Here is a 12,331-nt window from a genome sequence, read left to right as displayed (position 1 = left end):
TGGGCGCCCGGATCCTGTGGCTTTGTGTTATCCCATGTGTGTCCGTGGGGAGGTTTTATCGTGGGAATGCAGAGCGCGCGCCTGTGCGCTGCGTGGCCTGTGTGGCCAGGAGTGATATGTGAAACCCAATTAGGGCAGAAGGAATAATTAGCATTGCAGCACATGGAGGAATGGCCCATCGGAAAGCTGCGGCTGCTTGCGGAGAGAAACAAAGGAGCCAACAGAGAGAAGAAAGTAGCAATTAGAAAGGAGAGAATGAGCTGGAGTGCTGAACCGCAGATCTGTAAATGGACACAAATTGTCCTGGCTTTTTTTTTCCCCTGCTTCTCTCACAGGACCCGTGGTTGAAAGAAAAGTCATATAGGAAGGATATCAGCTCTGCAAATCCAAGGGCTAAAGTCTGATCTCTCCATTTTAAGGTCAGTGCAGGTTCTTGGATGTTAATTCAGTTAATTCTGATATTCTCCTATCGAGGAGGATGCTTCAACACTGACAGACAGATGTGTCCAACCTGCCCAAGACAGACCTCACATTTCACATGGGAGAAGAAGAGGAAGAAGAGAGCAAGAGGCAAGCAGCAGGTTGTGCTGGTGTTGCTGGATTGCCTAGCCATCAGGGAAGGTACTCAAAAAAATCCAGAAAGGGAGGAAAAATAAAAAATCATGCAATTCTGGACCCCTCTGCCATTACAAGTTACCCATTGGGAAGTGCACGATAAGTGTCCTGTCTTTTGGGGCTGAAATATGTTAGCAAGCAGGTCCCAAGCTAACAAGAGCCCCACCTTAGGGAAAGTCAGTGGTGGGACCCAAGTTGGCCTGAGGAGGACGATGTGGGACTGGTGGAAACCAAAGGGTTGTCAAACTTTCAGATGCTTTTATCAATTCTCTGAAGCTTTTTTTTCTTTCTTTCTTTTTTCTTTTCATTTTTACTTTTTTTCCTTTTTTCTTTTTTTTTTCTTTTTTTTTTCTTTTTTTTTCTTCTTTTTCACCCCCCCCCCCCCCTCCCCCAATAGCACAGCAGTATCTTGCAGCGAGGAGTTCCCCAGATGGGAAGGTTACATGATGACTGTGCACAGCTTGCATTGGGCTCGCATCGTTCTCCTTCACCCTGATGGGAACACCAATGACCCATCCTTGGCACGAATGCTTGTTGTACCATGGTCATGCCTCTCCTTCCCAGCACCGAGGGCAGAGTCAGGCCCTGGGGGTGCTGGGCGGCCCCATCCAGCAGGCACTGAGACTTCTTGGCCAAGCCCAGCCGAGGTCCCCGGCTGCTTCTTCACACCCCCCAAACACACAGCTCCTTCTTTCACTGCATTTTTCTGGCATTTCCCAACGTGTTTTTTCTTGCATTACATTTCTCAAGGAAGGCTGCCCGATGAGCAGCAAATCATTATTAATTCCTCAGGTATTCACCCTAATACATTTAACCCCCTGCAGACCGCACCCCAGACAGCGCCTCCCCAAGAGCTCCCCAGCCACCACCCATCCCATTCACCTCCACGGAGGTGACCAAAACCCAGTCCATGGAGCAAAACCGGGGTGAGATCTGCTGCTCTGCAGGCAGCAAGCAAGAAAAACATTAATATCTGCTGGAAAATGGTATTTAAAAGCCCCACTAAGAATCCACCCTCTTTTTTTCTGATTTTTTTTTAAGGGACAGTGTCCCTGGCTTCATGTTCCCAAAGGTGTTATCTTGCATGGCCCTAACCAGGCAGCATCTAAGCCCTTTGAAGGATCTTCCAGTCTAAATGGATGAGGGAAGCCAAGGGCAAATGGAAAGTGCTTATTTCTCTTCTGGGGGAGAGATGCAGTTAGAGGAGTTTATTTTTATATTTTTATTCAACCCCAGAGTGTCCCTTGCTGTCACGAGACCTGCCTTACCCAGGTCAGAAAGGCACTCCTTTAGGCTTCCCTGATACTATACATTTTTTAAGTTCTTCAGCAGTTTTTGACTGGCTTTTTTTCTACAAGGTCTAAGCCTTTCTGTAGGAAAAGTCTCCAAAAGTTGCTTAGGAGGACATTTTGAGTTTTTCTAAGTGCCACAGAGGGATTTTTTCTCTTTGCCACTCAAATTTGAGGCTGGGTCCTCATTGCTCCTAATGCACTGGGAAAACAGCTCACAACCACTTTGGGAATAACCAGATGAAGAGCAGAACCATCCCCATGCCAGGCTGCTCATCAGGTGTCCACTGCCCTGGTTTTGCTGCTTTAGTTTACAGCCAGGCACTAGGCTCCAGTCCAGTCCAGTCCTCCCTCCCAACCACCAGTGGTTCAACAGTAGCCTCCTGCAACCCGAAGGACAATGAGGATTGTCCTAACGGGGACCCTGTCCCAAGCCTGGGCATCATCTGCCGTAGTAAAAGGTGGGGAAAGTCCCTGTGAGGACCTGGGAAGACCCAAAGGAGGCCAGACTGCCCTCAATGTGGATTTGCTCTAGCATCCCCAGAGAACGGGAGATAAAGAAGCCTGTTGGCTTTTAACACCACCTGGGGGAAAAGAAAAAAAAAAAAAGAAAAAAAAAAGTGGGGGGGGGGGGAAGCAGAAAAACAAACCTAGAGAAGGAGGAGGAACACAAGAGGTTTATAGCCTTCCTTGAAAAGACCGAAAAAAAAAAGAGTGAAATTCTTGGCTCCCCTCACACCTATTAGCCTAGGAAATGGTGCTGGGTCTCCGCTGGGACCTGACTGAGACCAAAGGCAGTCGACCTGTTAGCAGGTACTTGAGAGAGGGGCTGCTGGCTGGATTGGGCTGGAGGCGTGAGAAGCCCCATCAGCTTCCCCCATTCAGGTCTCCTAATGACCATATAAAAGGGCCAGGGTGGCTTTCACGGCAATAAGCTCCCTGTGCCGCATCCCACCCCGTGCACAAAACCCCACGGCCATAACGGGCAGCCCGGTGGGACCGCGTTCCTGCATATCTATACATGCCCACCGCTGCGGCAGGGGTTATTGGAGCTGTTTTCCCAAGCTGGGGCTGTTCCTCCCAAATGTCACACTCCGGGGCGAATAATTCGGCCTTTGATGTTGGCGGGCATCGCTGGATGCCGCGCAGGGGCTGGGGATGTCCGAGCACAGCAGCCAGCTGCCCCAAATATCTGTCCCCAAATAAAACAAACCCAAAAGTTTTGTAGCAAAATTCCTCTTGCTTTCCTGCAGACAGTCGGTAATTCCTGCATCAAAAGCAAGAGCCCAGCAAAGTTCATCTCTTTTCAGCCAACATCCTTTTCCAACCCGTATCCCTGGTCCTGAAATGCATCGCAAGGTTGGGTCAATATATCTGGGTTTTCTGTTTGTTTGTGTTTTTGTTGTTGTTGTTGTTGTTTGTTTGTTTGTTTTTTCATTATGTTTTGTATGGAAAAAAATATCTGTTTGTGGGTGATCACAGGAAAATGGAAATGTTTCATTCCAGCATTTCCAATGAATGAGATATAGATTCTGATCTTTAACAAGACTCAATGTCATTTTGGTTATAAAAAATATTTTTTTTCAGTGTTTTAAACAAATATTTTTTAAAATAATGAAGGTCTAAAATGGTTGGAAAAACTAACCAACCTTATATCCACCAGTTTCGAGCTTTTTTCTTTCCACTCATTTAGCTGATTACAAACGTTGCTTTTGTTTTTCTCAAAGCCACAGTCCTTGTTAGTGTTTTTTATCTTATTTTGGGGGTGGACTTTTGCTAAATGAAGCAACCCCATGTATCATTTAAAGACATCAAATTTACAAATGTATCATTGCACAAAGCCCAGGAGGTCAGATCCACCACCCGGGATCCAACCTCCTGGATCCGCATGGGTTCTTCATATGCTTTATGTGAAGACTCAGGCATCCCAAGTAACTCAGACACCCTTTTCCCACCCCTTTCTCCTTCCCCTTCACCCCAAATTTAGGTAGAACCTTATTGGGGAAGGTATAAGGAACTGCACCTGGTGCATCTGCTCCTGAAAAATTGCTCTGATGGTGACAGCCCAACCCAGACATTCTGGCAGGGAGAATAAAAAATTGTTTTCTTTACTGCTAAGTGGTGGTGGGCATAGCTGCCCAGCCGCGAGCTGCAGTCTGTGGGTGTCAGCACCCATCAGCACAGCACAGGTGTGGATACACATCTCAGAGGTCACCGGGGCTTTGGGAAGTCCTGCCAGGTGGCCGGATCCCCTACCTCTTGCATTCTTCCTCTTTTTCCCTGTCCTCAACCCCTTTCCAAGTCAGAATATTTCACCTGTTTTTTGTTTTGTTTTGCTTTGCTTTTTTTTTTGCTTTTTTAATTTATTTTTTGTCTTTAAGCCTTTTCCAACACAAAGGTTATTGCTCTTTCCCCTCATTTTCAACCATTCCATCTTCCATTCCCTATGAAAAGGGGCAAAATAATTCAACACACCCCAGGCTTTCCTCAAGACCCCATTGCCAAGCTGTGCATTAACCCTACGCTACCCAGCACTCCCCTCCCTGAGGCTGGGCACAAAGAAAAGTGTCAGGAAACACCAAGATGGCTCTGCAATGGCTCTTTGAGCAGAGGGTCTCAACCCAGTATTAGCATCTCTCCCCAGACCTGCTCCAGATCCCTGAACACCTTTCCTTTCCCAATAAGCCCCACATGCTTGTCCACTTTCCTCCTTTCCCCAGTCATTTCAGCCCTGGAATTGGGAAGTAATTCACGTGCATAATCAGATCCCTTAACTTTCATATCCCCTAGTTTGATTTCTCTTAATTGTCTGCAAGCAACACTTTCTTCTCACGAAATGAAGAAAAATAAAAAGGAGAAAATGAAAGGAACCAAAAATGAAAAAGGGCAGCTCATCTCTCCAGTCACAACACGCAGGAAGCATTTGCTGAAGCTCTGATTTCAAAAGAAATAGATGCTGTTTTCTAACTCATTCCTACCTTGTGCCACGACAGCCTTAGCAATTATTTAAGCAACAGCAGGAGAAGCTGTGGATTTTCCCCATGATAAATCATGCACTTCTGTTTCCCTAGCTGCAGAAATAACTTCTCCTTCCCCAAAAAAACACAGGACCAAAGGCTCGGGAGCTGTGGCCAGTTCTCTACAGGGGGAACACTGCCTTCACGCAGCAGTGAGATGGCTCCTCACCAGCCCAAGCCCCCTCACAGCCCAGCATCTTCCCTGTCTGAACCCTCTGGCCTCACCTGCTTATTCCCATTCAGCCTCTCTGAGACAAGGAAACCAACAAGCTCCAATGTTTAAAATCAATGGTTGAGTTTAAGTGACCCGCCCAAGGCCATCCAAGAAATCTGTGGCAGAAAGTAGAGTTATTTTCACCCGTAGGTATTGCCCCAAACTCAGAGCCATCCTTTGGTTGTCTTTCTCAGCAATTTAAGGTTGTTGTGTGGCATTTCAAAATATTAATATTTATACATTCAAGTGTCTGTGGAAGGACCTAGCAGAGGTCCTGCATGCATCTGAGACAACAGGGGCAGAGTTGTGGGGCTTTCAAGTTCAGTGATAAAAGGAATAGTGCTTCACATCTTCCGTAAATCTGATAAAAAGGCCAGTCCATCACGGGAAACAGAAAATTCTCCTGGGTTCCCCGGAGAAGCCACAACAGCCAGGTGACCCAGGTGGTTCCCATCTTTCTCTTGTGGTCTTCTTTAACCAAGGCCATGACTTCTGCATGCAGGTCACTCACCAAAACCCACCCCAATTTGTACACGTAGACCTCTCAACGAGCAGGGCATGCTCAGGAAAGCTGTTTACTGGGGTTGTTATTCAGATGTCCAGCAGGGACTGGGGTTGAAGACCTGCTCTGTAGCTCTGTGCAATCCCAGAAACAACACCGCCTTCTTAATATGAAAATTCACGTTGTAGTGGCTGAAGGTGCTTGGGTGCACTTGGCTCACAGCCTCATGATGCACCCTGGGAGAAGAATGGAGCTCTGCTCCTCTCAGGTACATAAACAGCCTTTGCAGACATGTCTTTGATGTTTCTTCTCTCCCTAAGAACAGCTGGGAGTTCAAAGCATTTATCAAAAGCCGAGGGAATTCCCTTGCAATGTAGATGTACGCTTTAAAACAAAACAAAACAAACTTTTTTAATCCGAGTTGCTGTGAAGGCTTAATCTAGCCTCTTGTTCCTGCTTGAAACCTCAAGTATGAATCGTATCCTGCTGGCAAAAGGGCAAAAGGCAGCACTGAGTAAGGGAGAGTCTTGCCTTGGAAATCCCTGCCGTGTAGAAGTAGTGATCAGATGGCTGTTTTGTAAAAACTTGCTTGTTCTCAGGAAAAGTGGTGCAGGATAAAACCCTGTTGGCCACCTCCTTGCTCTAGCGGGGTTAAGCTCATGAGCTGAAGTTCACATGCTTGTTATTTCCAAGGTTTGAGATCCCACCGCCCAGATCAAATATATATATATATATATATATATTAGCCAACCTGCTAGTAGCAATAACCCCACCACCTGATTCCACCAGCCTGTCAGGACACAGCAAAGTTTTGCTGAGATGGAGACCTGCATTTCCCCCTGGAAAGGTGCAAAGTCAATGCTAAGACTGTAATACCCATCTCCAAATTTATTTCTGTGTCAGTATTCCTGACCTGCCTGTGCAAGATCAGGCCATGCTGAGCACAAACCAACCCGGCACATAAACATTTCCAGACCCTCAAAGGGCAGATGGGAATTAGGTGCCTTAAATAGGAGTTATACATCAGAACATAGATCTAGGTGAAGATACTTGGCCTAAAGGTACTATCATTAGGGGAAGGAAAAAAAAAAAAAAAAGAGAGAGAAAAAAGGAAATAAAAATAATACAAGAAAGAGGCACACGAAGTGTAAATAGGAAACTAAGGCAGTAGGAAGATTCTCAGTAAATAATTCTTGCTTTGCACTGATTTGTTTTGCCATTGTTTGCACCATAGGTGCAGAGGAGGACTCAGCAGGCAGTGATGGCTGAGAGAAAAAACAATGAAGTTCAGAAAGGGGCTGAGGGGCTGAAATGTGTATTTATTTTGCTCTCCAGCACAACACAAGCCAAAGGACCCCTCTGTCAGGCTATGTCTTTGGATGTCCTTGGGCTTCACTGCAGCATCTTTTACCTGTCTGTTTAAGGACATCCCAAACCTCACCTGTTTAAAAACTGGACATTTATCTGAGCTGACAAGGCTTTTCTGAGCTGCTAGAGAGAAGCAGGTGGTCTGAAAAACACCAACTCTGCCTTATTTCTACTCTGAATTAATCTGTTTTTCATCCCCCACTGCTTGTTTTTTGGGTGCTTCCCCAGCAGATCGAAGAGCCCTTGAGCAGGAAGCACTCGCTCTCCTGGGAAAGCTGCAGCAAGGGCACCTTTAAACACTTTCCTTTGGAAAATCAACAGGAGTTTCCTCGGGAAAGGTGGTAAGAGGCTAAAAGGCAGAGGGAAGCGGGGAGGAGGGCTGGGAGTGAGAGGCGCAGATGGCCATGTGGCTAGTACCGCTGCGTGGCTTCTCACGAAGCAGGGTTGAAGCTCCTGTGTGGGGTCCCAGCCAAGTGTCTTCCTCTTTGATGAGCCCCAGCCAAGCAAAAGCGACCGAGCTGTCATCAGCTGTCATTCTTGGGCACTGTTTCTGATTTCTGCCCCCCAAAACTGCTGGTAATGAAGTTCACTGCTTCTTTCTTATTTTGCAGCTGCCATTTGCTGCTCATCAAAGTTCTGCAGTCTGTGAAAAGACAGTTGATGGATTTTTTGCAAGGAGAGAAAAAAAAAAATCCCCAACCCATAAATAAATGGTGAAGGAAGTATAAAAAGCAAGGCTTTCTCAAAGCAATGGCTCGCAGCTAAGTATTTTCAGTCACCCCTACTGACCAGACAGGTTATCCAGAGTACTCCCAGCCCTAGAGATGACATTTGACATGACATGTACATGAGATGTATCAGTTAGGTCACGGTGCTAAAGCACAAGACACCACCCCTTCCTCCTCCTTCCTCCTGCACCCCTCAGGGAATCCAAAAGTTCAGGGGCTTTAAAGTTGAATTCCCCACACAAGAGTTCAGCACCTTTCAACCTCTTCAGACCTATTACAGGAAGAAAACCGGGAGGAAGGAGTGTAGGGAGGGAGGAGGGGGGTCAGGGGGTTATTTTATGGGCAGGTTTAGAAGCTCGAGAGAAAAGAGGCTTGTTGCATTGGTTGGGAAGGAGATAAAAGTCACTATATTGGTTCATCTTCAGGGCCAGTGACAGGGAGTAGGCTCCTTCTAAAAGCCTTATAAATGCACCTTTAATTCTACAGTAATCCCTGTATAATTAAGAGAAAAAGTCAACAGAGAGGGTTGTGTCATCACAGGATACCAGCAAACTGGTTTAATATTAAAAACAAAGAGTTCAAGAAGAAAAATAATAATAATAATAATAATAATAATTTAAAAAGCAGAGTAATCTACCCAGTCATAATCAAGTTATATCAACTGATTCACTCCTGTGACGTGCTCAGGGTTACTTTGGGCAATCTGGCTGGTCTGGCATGGAATGACGATTCGGGGTGGGGAGGTGCCAGCTGAATTCCAAAGAAACCCACGTGCCCCATTCAGTCAGCTGCTCTGACCAGAGCCCACAGTAGGAGGAACAAACATCCATAAGGTTCAGTTCCCCAGTCAAAATTCTTCGGTATTCATATTTTACCCTGTTGTCTTCCTTTCACTCACATTTTTACATAGCTCTCTGTACAACTCAGTTCACAGGAATGTAATAAAACTATCAGTATATGAAGTATATGGCCCTGAGACAAACACAGGACTGAATATGAATAGCATTCAGGACTTGTAAATAGGCAGATGGGGCATTATGCTGGACAAACATTTCTCTGTGCTGCTAGGAAAAGCTTTCTAGGCCCATCCCTGGTGATACTTACACCTAGCAGAGGCAAAATGACAGGCTAAAGGAGCTGGAAGATGAAGATGTTGTTCAGTCCATCACCCTCATGGTGTCTGTCCACTCCAGAGTGTGGTGTACCTGGCTGGGACGGGCCAGCGTCCAAGAGAGGTGGCAGCAACAACCAGGCCAGGAGCAGGGAGCAGGGACCAGAGTGTATTTCCTCAATCTTCTCCTTCACTGTAGGGTTCAAATAAGCCAGGGTCTTTAAAAAACAGTGTCTCAGAGCAGTTCAAGTATGGTTCCACCCAAGGATTTTTCAGGTAGAGATGGGAGCGGCTGTTGACCCATTGCTGCATCATGGGGCCTTGGTGCTCCCCACCACAGCCTGCCCACCATTGAGCCACAGTTCTCTTTGGATGCATCTAAGTCTGATACCAGAGGGAAAAACCTCATGGTCCATAGGCACACGGAATTCTGGAAAGTTTCACACTCTTGGTACAACCAGTCCAGAGCGATATTTCCAATAGATCCTTTCATCCCACCAGAGACCAATAAGGCCTAGGCAGGTGGAGGTGCTAGAGCTGATACACACACGCAGGTAATGCACTCTAGAGAGGCTCCCACTGAAGTGACAAGTGGCTCCATCAGTGTCTTTCTTTAAAAGGTGCCTACAGCTCCACAGGGCTTGAAACAGAAAACTTTATTTTATTGTAGGAGTTCTGCTCCTCTCACAGACACAGCTGTAAGTGCAACCCTCCAACACCAATCTGCCAAGTTCTCCCAGCTGTAGGTTCCTTAAACTACAGAATATGCCCTTCCCCACTGTATTAGATGTCCTCTAGTTTGGTTACACAAGTTCTCACGCTTCCTACACGCACACTTGCCATGCAGCAATTGTGCGCATTCAGTGTCACAAACATCTTGAGCATTAGTCAGAGCTCCTCTGTGCAAGTATTTTTGGTTAAAGCTTCAGGCCTACTTGGAGCTAGTTGGATCTCCAGCTTCTTATTCTCATTAACTTGTTTTTTTATTGCTGCAAGTCACTGAGTTTTTTAGCATTTCAGCCTAATACTGTCCTTGCAAAGTCTGGCTGTTTCCCAGTTTGCACATACTTATGATACAATGAGGCCTACACTTAGGCCTACCTAACTCCATCCATAGCAGCTTACACTATGCTGTGCCCCCCCAACCCTGACTGCCCTTACCAAAAGGATCCAGCTGAATGATTCTGAGCAGCCTTGAGCCTGGAGGAAAACTCAGATCCTGGATGCTGGGTTTCATGGAACAGGACTGTGGAGACCTCATGACCTTTCAGCTCCATAGCAGCATCAGTGGACATCCCACATCTTGGAGTGTTAATCAATATCTGCAAAACTCCTTGTAGCTAAGAGCTCATGCCCAACAAACAGCATGTTTTCGATGGGAACATCTTCAAGTTTGTGAAAAGTTGTAAATGCTTTAAAAAATCTGTGGTGGCTCAGCTGTTGCTCAGGATTTAATAGTGACAGCAGGTTGTATTTGGCTTCCTTCATGGGCAATTAAGGAGAACAAACCTAAGTATATCATCCCATCTGAAGTTCCAAGACACATCATTAGAGACGTCTGGTTCTATCTATTTGATATAATAGGAGAGTAAGGTATCTTATTTGACATGAATTTTTTTAATGTCTCAAGATGGTTAAAATGATTCATTAGGATAGCTTCAAGAACTACAGGACTACCTTGTAAGACATTTGTTAATTTGTCTCTTCACACCACATTTTGTATTGCTCTACTCCAGATGTCTCTTCAGCCAGTGCTTTTTTCTGTCCCTACTATTTCCAATGCCCACAGGAACAAAGTGCAAATTTCCCATCTTACTTCCAGAAAGTCTTGGGAAAAAAAAAAAAGAAAGAAAAATGGACGTAAAAATGATATGTAAATTTAAACCCGATGTTTCAACGAAATATTTTTCATGCTCTGTGCTAGAAATGGGTGCCGGCTCCTTTGAATGTTATTTCTCGGGTAACATAACTTACTAATTACTTATTTCACTTAACACCTACATAAAGGAAAAAAATCTAACATTAGTCACACTACCTCTGACATTTCATATTTCTGTATCTATCATTGCTACTGATAACTGTCCATCCCCCAAACCCATCCCTTCATTTGATACCAGGGACAGTTTTTCTCCATAAGCTCCTCAGCAGTGAGACTCCAGCCTTGGTTTCCCAAGTCCACTAAACCCCTTGGAAGGACTTTTGCTGACCGGGACTTTTGCAGCACACCGGGAGCACCTGTGTTGCATTAGAGAATAGCAGTAGTGAAAAAAAATAATGAAGTATTTGTCTCCCAGCCCCCTGCCCCACCTTGTCCCAACCCATCTGCCAAATATAAAAGAGCATTCGTAATCTAATTAATCTAACCATTGCCTGTCACGGCTGGAAGGCAGTTTTGAAAGACTATCGCCTTGTGTTTTACTTCGTCTCGAAAGTTAATCTCCTCAAAGCAAAGGGACTTCCCACTCCCCCAAGCCCCACAACCCTTAATCTTTCTTCTTAACCAGTTGCTGGTGAATGTGCCTCCGTAGCTGGATGTAAGAATGTGCAAGAGGGAGGCATCCCCTCCTCCTCTCCTGCTGTACAAAAGAAGACTTGTGAGAAGAGATGCTGTTCAAGATGCTCTTCTCCTGCCACAGAAGGAATCACAGCTCCCCAGCCTCACTCTGTGGCTAACCAATTACCCTATCTCTTCCATCACCTGGCCCTTTGTTTCTTTTTTTTCTTTTTTTTTTTTTTTTGGTTGAGATTAAAAGATCTCACACACTTGGAGAGAAGAAAGAGCCCCCAGTCCATCTCCACATTGTCAATTATAAACAAGGGCCTAGGGAGGGGGAGAGGCAGGGTTGCACACTGTTATTGAGTTAAGCACTTTGGAAAGGTCATCTTCAAGGTCTAGGCCTTCCCTTTCCCACTCCAAGCTCACCTGGACCCATTAGGGAGGAATTTCTGGGCCCTCCTGTATTTCATTTTGGGCCCACTGACACTTCTGAGGAGTAATAGAGAAGGTGGAGAGGGAGGAGGTGGGATGCGGGGAGCGGAGGGGAAAATGAAGACAGGTGGGGGGAAAGACAAGTCATTGAGAGACTTCAAAGTAGAACAAAGACCCATCCAGATGTGAATAATTGCTAGGTCAGCACGTTAATCACAGGCAAGGGCTACAGTGCGAACCATCCCTGGTCCCTTCACAGGGGCAAACAGGGGAGAGGGGGGGCACAAAGGGAGAGGTACAGAAACGGGGCTTTGATACAGCAAAGAACAAGCCTGAGAAGCACATTTTCCAGGTGATTATGTGAATAATGAGCCAACCTCTGCTTTATTAAGGGCACACCGGGGCTGTAATTGCAAATAGGCTGCAGCTCGGGGGGCAGCGAGGGAGGCACTGCACACACACCTAGCCTCGCGCACACCCGCAGCTGGCTTCCACATACCTGCCGCCCAACAAAAGCTCCATCTCACCACCTGACAGAGGATTTCCTGCAGTAGCCAC

At 46.0% G+C, this 12,331-nt stretch overlaps 1 long non-coding RNA gene across 3 annotated transcripts; it reads right to left on the bottom strand.

Annotated features, from left to right (window-relative positions):
* Positions 1-7,164: 7,164 nt before the first annotated feature.
* LOC310893809 lies at positions 7,165-11,563 on the bottom strand. 3 transcript variants are annotated; one of them, XR_014579324.1, is made up of 4 exons: positions 10,959-11,563; positions 10,006-10,671; positions 8,838-9,037; positions 7,165-7,648 (listed from the first exon to the last, which is right to left on the bottom strand). It is a non-coding gene; the product is annotated as an uncharacterized lncRNA (long non-coding RNA). The 3 variants fall into 3 exon arrangements; XR_014579325.1 differs by having other exon boundaries at positions 8,838-10,671; positions 10,959-11,079; positions 11,346-11,563; XR_014579323.1 differs by having other exon boundaries at positions 8,838-10,671.
* Positions 11,564-12,331: the final 768 nt, after the last annotated feature.

This window comes from Anser anser (genome assembly GCF_964211835.1).
Source record: "Anser anser genome assembly, chromosome: 2".
NCBI classification, from domain to species: Eukaryota; Metazoa; Chordata; class Aves; order Anseriformes; family Anatidae; genus Anser; species Anser anser.
The sequence above is the reverse complement of the archived record's forward strand: the minus strand, read 5'-3'. Positions and strand labels throughout refer to the sequence as shown.